The following is a 7,309-nucleotide window of genomic DNA, read 5'->3' on the forward strand; positions in this document are numbered from 1 at the left end:
GTGGAAATCCACGTGACTTCTCCAAAACATTTAGACCAACTGTGGCAAATGCGGGAGCGTCCAAATTTGCAAGGGACATTGCGGAAGCAATCGCCCCAAAAAGTGCCAAACAGATGTCCAACATAGGCACATATGATGGTATATCTGACCCAGATGATCATTTGAACAGATTCATAGCGGGGGCAACCGTCAGCAATTGGACGGAACCTACGTGGTGTTACATGTTCCAAATGACGCTTGTTGGGCCAGCTAGAGCATGGTTCGATCGTCTACCGGTCAACCACATCTACGACTGGGCAGACTTCCAACAGAAGTTTAGCCAACACTTCAGCCAACAACGAAAGTATACCGAAGAGCAATGGACAATCCTCAAATGCATTCGAGAGGAAGATGAATCTTTGTTAGACTTCATCACTCGCTTCAACTCAAAGAAGCTTAGTCTGGGTAATATCAGCGAAGATCTTGTTCGCGCTGCTTTCATCCAGGGCGCGAACGACCCAGAGCTCATCCGCACCTTAACGGGTAAAGATGGCATGCCATCCACATGGGATGCCATCATGACAGCAGCTAAACGCTTTGCGGAAACGGAGAAGCAACTGGGTAGAGATCTCCCACAGAGCACAAACCTCTACACCCAGAAAACAAGAGAAGACAACGTCCTTACCGCCCGATTAAACAAAAAGCGGAAGCTAGGCATTTGGCAGTCAAGGGTAAACTTTGACACCTCATCCGGCTTGCAACATCGGTTAGGCGGAAGGGATAACGTACGGTCGAACCATAACTCCAGATGGACGCCACTCACCAAAAGCGTCACCGAGATATTCGCCACTGAGGAGCTCCCATGGCCAAAGGCTCCGATAATCCGACATCGTCCCAATGCTGATCGGAGCAAATACTGTGACTTTCACAGGACAAAAGGCCACAACACTGAAGAATGCACAGACGTAAAAGACATGGTCGAAGCATTTGTCAGAGATGGGACGCTCGCGCACCTCGTGGCGCAATGAACGCTGAGCAGGCTGATCCGTGTAGAACCCCAACTGGGGAAAACACATAAAATTTCCAGCTTCAATGTGGAGACTACATGCTGCGTAAAGAACGAGATCCCGAACCAGGTGCATATCGGCTCGATGGCACTCCCATCCCAACAACATGGAAGGGAGCTCAATTACACAGTTTGCATGTAGATTAATTCCAAATTTGTAAAGAAAAGGCCCAGAGCCACTTCTAATGGAAATGATTCTCCTTAGAACATCGACGCTGATGATTTTACATTTACTTTATGAACTTTCAACACGGATATGCCGGTTTCCACCGCATAATTACGTGGAAAGTCGTTGCATGGGGAAGGCGGCAAAACCCGCATAAACCCAAAAAACGGCAAACCTTCACGCAGGTCAGTTGAAGGGTAAAGTTCAGTCATCCCACTAAATGAAAGTGCCGGTCTATCCGCATGAATCATGATAGAGGAAACTGAACACTAATCTATTAACAACCGCGCGTCGAACGGTTAATTTATTCAACACGGATATGCCGGTTTTCACCGCATAAATACGTGGAAAGTCGTTGCGTGGGGAAGGCGGCAAAACCCGCATAAACCCAAAAAACGGCAAACCTTCACGCAGGTCAGTTGAAGGGTAAAGTTCAGTCATCCTACTAAATGAAAGTGCCGGTCTATCCGCATGAATCATGATACAGGAAACTGAACACTAACCTATTAACAACCGCGTGTCGAACGGTTAATTTATTCAACACGGATATGCCGGTTTTCACCGCATAAATACGTGGAAAGTCGTTGCGTGGGGAAGGCGGCAAAACCCGCATAAACCCAAAAAATGGCAAACCTTCACGCAGGTCAGTTGAAGGGTAAAGTTCAGTCATCCCACTAAATGAAAGTGCCGGTCTATCCGCATGAATCATGATACAGGAAACTGAACACTAACCTATTAACAACCGCGCGTCGAATGGTTAATTTATTCAACACTAATATGCCGGTTTTCACCGCATAATTACGTGGAAAATCGTTGCGTGGGGAAGGCGGCAAAATCCGCATAAACCCAAAAAACGGCAAACCTTCACGCAGGTCAGTCATAGGTAAACTTTGGTCAACTAAATGAAAGTGCCGGTCCTAACCGCACAAATCATGAGAGGAAACCGAACCTATTGACAACCGCGCGTCGAACGGTTAACTTATTCAAAACAGAGAATTTCTAACAAAAGGATGAGGAAAACCTACACGCAGGTCAGATATAGGTAAAGTTTAGCCATCCTACTAAGTGCAAGTGACGGTCCTACCCGCACAATCACGAAAGAGGAAGCAAAACTTCAACCTATTATCTACCACGTTCAAAGGTTAACTTATCCTAAACACTTAGAAATTTCAAAAAAGGTGATGAAAACCTCCACGCATGTCAGATGTAGGTAAAGTTTAGCCATCCTACTAAGTGCAAGTGACGGTCCTACCCGCACAATCACGAAAGAGGAAGCAAAACTTCAGCCTATTATCTACCACGTTCAAAGGTTAACTTATTCTAAACACTTGGAAAATTGCTAATTTAAACTAAAGTATGCAAGTCATATAACGTTTATAAAGCAAGGAATCCAGTGAAAATAGCGGTCTTACCCGCACAAAGATTTATATTTCACAATGATTCATTACAAGAATGGCCGGGTAACTACCCGCCTACAAGAAAATAAATCTATACAAGCTAAACCTATCCTAACAGTGGGAAGGGATCTTCAGGATCAGGCTTCAGGGCCACTTCCACTTGGACCAGCACCATCAGTAGAGCGTGGCAGTTCAAGGAAAGCTTTAAGGATAGCTAGCCCATCATCAGTAGTAGCAACTTGGTTCACCTTCTCCACCACCGGATGCGGGAAGGCGGCATACTGATTCACTGCTTGGTCATAAACAGCTTCAGTATCAACATTATACAAAGGGAAGTTGGAAGGCGGGATGCCTTTCTCAACGAACCCTAGACCAAGCAGGAAGCCGGCCTTTTCCCCATCCTCGTGAGAAGCGTTGAGGGCTGCGCTCATAGCATCGTCATAAGACGTCTCCGTGAAGACCCGATGCACAACCTACAAAAAGAGAATACAAGTATCAAAACCTTTTATATTTAGAAAGAAAAGCGTGAAGACATGAAGCTAAACATACCTGAGACAACGCTTCTCGAAGAAGCCATTCCTTGGCAACCAGAGCCTCCTGGAGGGCAGCTTGAGCTTCGTTACGGGCGCGTTCGGCTTCACTCTTGTTGAGGTTGGCAAGCAACACTTCTTTAGCCGCAGCCTCTTCGACGCCCTTTAGCTTCCGCTCAGTGTGGTCAAGCACCCCCCTCTGGTCCAAGATCTCTTGGAGCTTTTTGGCGTCTTCCATCGCCAAGGCATCATGAGCCTGATGGAGAGCCTCTAATTTGGCTTTAAGCTCTTCATTCTCCACGCGTAGAGGCTCAGCAACAGCTTCAGCCTTGGTGGCCCTTTCAGTTGCGTTCCTCGCAGTTTCCTTTGCCAGCCGAAGTTGTTCATTAACAGCTTGGGCAGCCTTGGAACGGGCCTCGAGACGGGCCTGAACCTCAACTTCAAGGGCCTTGAACGCCTTCTCCTTCTCCGCAGCAGCGGCGGAGAGCCTCCTATTCTCCTCCCGGACAGCCCGCGCCTGAGCTACTTCTTGAATGCGAGCTGCTTTTAACTTGTCGTTTTCACGACAAAGCAGCTCGACGCGCGGCTGCATCCGGGCCAGGAGAACCCGAAGCTCATTACTTAGCCTACCCTCCTGGTAGCTAGCCATGGCTTCCCCCAACGCACCACTGGGAGCAGCGTGACGAGCCCACTCCACGCACTCCACAGGTGTGCGAAGGGTTGTTCCTCGGCGGATGTTCCATCGTGGAACATACACTTCATTGGAATCCGACACTGCAAAAAACAAAAAGCAGTTAGGAAAAGATGATAAAATATATATATATATATATATATATATATATATATATATATATATAAAATAGGCCAAAAGAACCCTACGCACCTGTAGGGTCAATAACAGGCCGATAGCCGCCAAACCCATCACCTGAACCCAAGGGAAATCTATCCAAGAGGTCAGGCAGATGGGAAGGAGGCAGAGGTTGGCGATAAGCCCCATGCATACCTGAAGGATCGGCCGTCGTTGCCGATGACGGAGGAGGCATGGTAACAGCCGCCGCGGTCGCCGCTGCGGAATCCGCAGCAAAAGTAACCGCCGGCTCAGTGAAAGATGTGGTAAAAATGGCACTGACAGCCGGCGGTGATGTCATCACAGCTGGAACAGTCGGCTCAACGGAGTGAGCAACTGAACCAGCGGAAGCAGGCGCAGGCGCAGCCGCCTGGGTCGTCGCCTCAGGTAGGCTGACCAAGCCTGCCATCATGGGCGGAGGGGTACTCCTCTGCGCTCCACCCTGGAATGCGTCAACATCCACGCCTGCACAAAGAAGATAAAGTGTTAATGATGGAAAACTATGAAGTTAAAAATAAATAAAGTTTGTACTTACGGGTTTTCTTGAGCCTGAAAGTGCGGACAGGCGGGGACGAACCCGATGGAGCCGGCCTTTTTGCGCCGCTCACCGTCGTCATCCGGGGCTCTCCGGAGGTGACAGTCGCAGCCTCCGGAGCGGTGGTCTTATCACCACCGGGGTTCCCCGCCACCTCCTCGCTCTCGGCCTCTGAGTCAGACCGAGGCACCGGATCGGCAGTGGAGGCCACCTTCTCCTTCCCCTTCCCGCCGGCAGCCTTCTTCTTCCGCACCAACGGAGGACCATCTGCGGATTCCTCATCAGAACATACGATTAGAGGAATTCCAGCAGAGGTTTCAACATTGAGGGGTCGAGGGTTGAATAGCGCCTTACCTGACCGCCTGGCGCTCAGGATCTCGTGGCCTAACGGGTAGACCTCAACGAACCGATCCGCCGTTTGTTCTAGGATGGGCATCTCGTTCTCGTCTAGAGCGCGAGTACCCATCCGAGCAGGACCGTCAGCCTCCCGCGGATATAGGAGCGACTGCAAGTCGTTCCCCTCTGAAATAAACAGGAAAGAAGTTAGAAGAAATTCTAAATCAACAAAAAGAAACAGAGCATACCGTAAGGAACAGAGTTCAAACCATATTCGAGGACGATCGGGATATTTCGCGCATCCGCATCCTTCCACACCCGGCTCATCCCGAGCATCACCATCCCGGACTCCGCAAACCGGTAAACCGGAGATTGGACTCGGGATATTTTCGAGAACCATTCCGCCTCCTGGTAGTTGGAGGCGTGAAGGCTTGGAAGTGCTTGCCCGTTCTTGAACTTCATGGCAAGGGGGATGGCGCGAGCGGAGATGAAGAAGAACTCCCGCTTCCATGAGCGAAGACTGCGCTCGGTTGCGCTAATCTTCAAACCCTTAATCCGGGTTATCAGCGTATACCACCCCTGGATGCACCTCCAGGAGTAGAAAGTCATAAGGCGGTCGACAAAGGGCTCAATGCCCAGAATCCGGCACACCCACTCGAAGTGGCGAATCTTCGCGATCGCCATCGGGTGCACCTCGGTCAGGTGCACACCGTGCCTCTCCAGGAAACGGTACACAAACTTTGTCAATGGGAACCTAAGATTCCCATAAACAAAGAATGCAGCATAAACCCCGATCTTGCCTCTGGGGGCATCATACACCGTCTGATGGGGTTCAGGAAACTCAGGCTCGAGAGACTCGAGCATGAACTTCCTGACGATGTACTGATACAGATTGACAGGCAGAGCACACTGGCACTCACCAGCGTACTCATGTCATCGGCGAACACCCCAGCCTCCTGGGCTGTAGATTCGAGATCACGAGAAGACATCTTGCAGATGAAAGAAGAAAACGATTTCAAGAGAATGCTCGACTGAAAGGTGAGTATTCGCCGGAAATCGTTTTGAAGATGAAGAGAAAAGTGAAAGTGTGGATTACAAAGAACTCTCTCCCCCTTTATATACTAATCGCAATTAATGCGATGAATTTAATGCGGAAGAGAGAGAAATCGAAGGTGCAATGAAACTATGACACGTGGCAAAAAGCAAGCTGGCAACAGCTGTTGAAAGGACGCGTACCATTAATTTCGCAGCCACGCGCCCGAAAAATCGCGCCCACGCGCCTGAAAAAGCGTCTGGAATGACCAGGTACTGTGACGTCACCATAACTTCCTGCACGTCCTGACACAGTCAGAAGAAACCGTCGCACGACATTTCAGAGGTTTGGACTGTTCTTATCCTTTCACCAACTTCGAATTTCAAAATTCAAAAAGATTCAAAAGTAAGCGGGAAAATACCCCTTACCTTGGCAACCAAGTAACCATAAGATGGGTGCGGGTACAGTGTTAAGGCAAAACCCTTCACATACTTAGCACCTGCAGGGAATTGAAGCCAAGAATACCTCGGCAACCAAGTAACTATAAGACGGGTGCGGGTACAGTGTTAAGGCAAAACCCTTCACATACTTAGCACCCGCAGGGAATTGACGCCAGGAATACCTTGGAAGTAAAGTAACCGTAAGACGAGCGCGGGTACAGTATTAAGGCAAAACCCTTCACATACCTAGCGCTCCGCAGGGAATTGAAACCAAGAAGGATCTTCTGGGCAATGCTTGCGGAAACGGAAATAACATCCCCGCATAGCGGGAACGTCGAGAACTACATTGTTTGAAGCTTCAAGATGGAATTGGTGGTTTTAACATAATTTATCACTATGTTCAGAACTACCAAAACCTCATGGAGAATCCACACAAGTGAGACTCAACGCTCCTGACTTGCGAGGAGGTTACAGACCTACCCGCATCATACCCAAAGATCAAGCAGGAAAGTCGGGAATTTCTGCAAGTGACAAGGACTTCCGCGGGAAGAATCCCCATGGAAAACCTTAAAACTAAACCCTTTTCAAAACCCTTTGCTTAAGTCCAAAAGTTCACCTCACTTTATTAAGCATTCATGAGAAGAACATTGGACTGGGGGGACTTGAAGAGGTAGGTCCCAGCAGAGCACAGTTGGACCCGCAAGACTCACCTTGAAGAGGGACGTCTGCGCAGAAACCAACTGGATCCGCAGGACCCACCATGCTCAGAGACGTGACGTCCTTACGCGCAGTACGCAAGCTGTTCCCGCAGGAAATGCCTCCCAATGGTGAAGTACTCCGCCTGTTCCCGCAGCTGCGGATACAAGCCATCAGGGAAGGCCACCCGCGCAGCAAGGCTACACGCACAAGGCACTTAGCTCTCAATCACTCGGTGTCACCTGAAGGAATGAGCAAAGCCGGGAACAATCCCGCACAAAGGC

Source organism: Bidens hawaiensis, unplaced genomic scaffold, assembly GCF_021521415.1.
Source record: "Bidens hawaiensis isolate Kalapana, Puna unplaced genomic scaffold, B.hawaiensis_p1.1 tig00014338_1, whole genome shotgun sequence".
In the NCBI taxonomy this organism is placed as follows: domain Eukaryota; kingdom Viridiplantae; phylum Streptophyta; class Magnoliopsida; order Asterales; family Asteraceae; genus Bidens; species Bidens hawaiensis.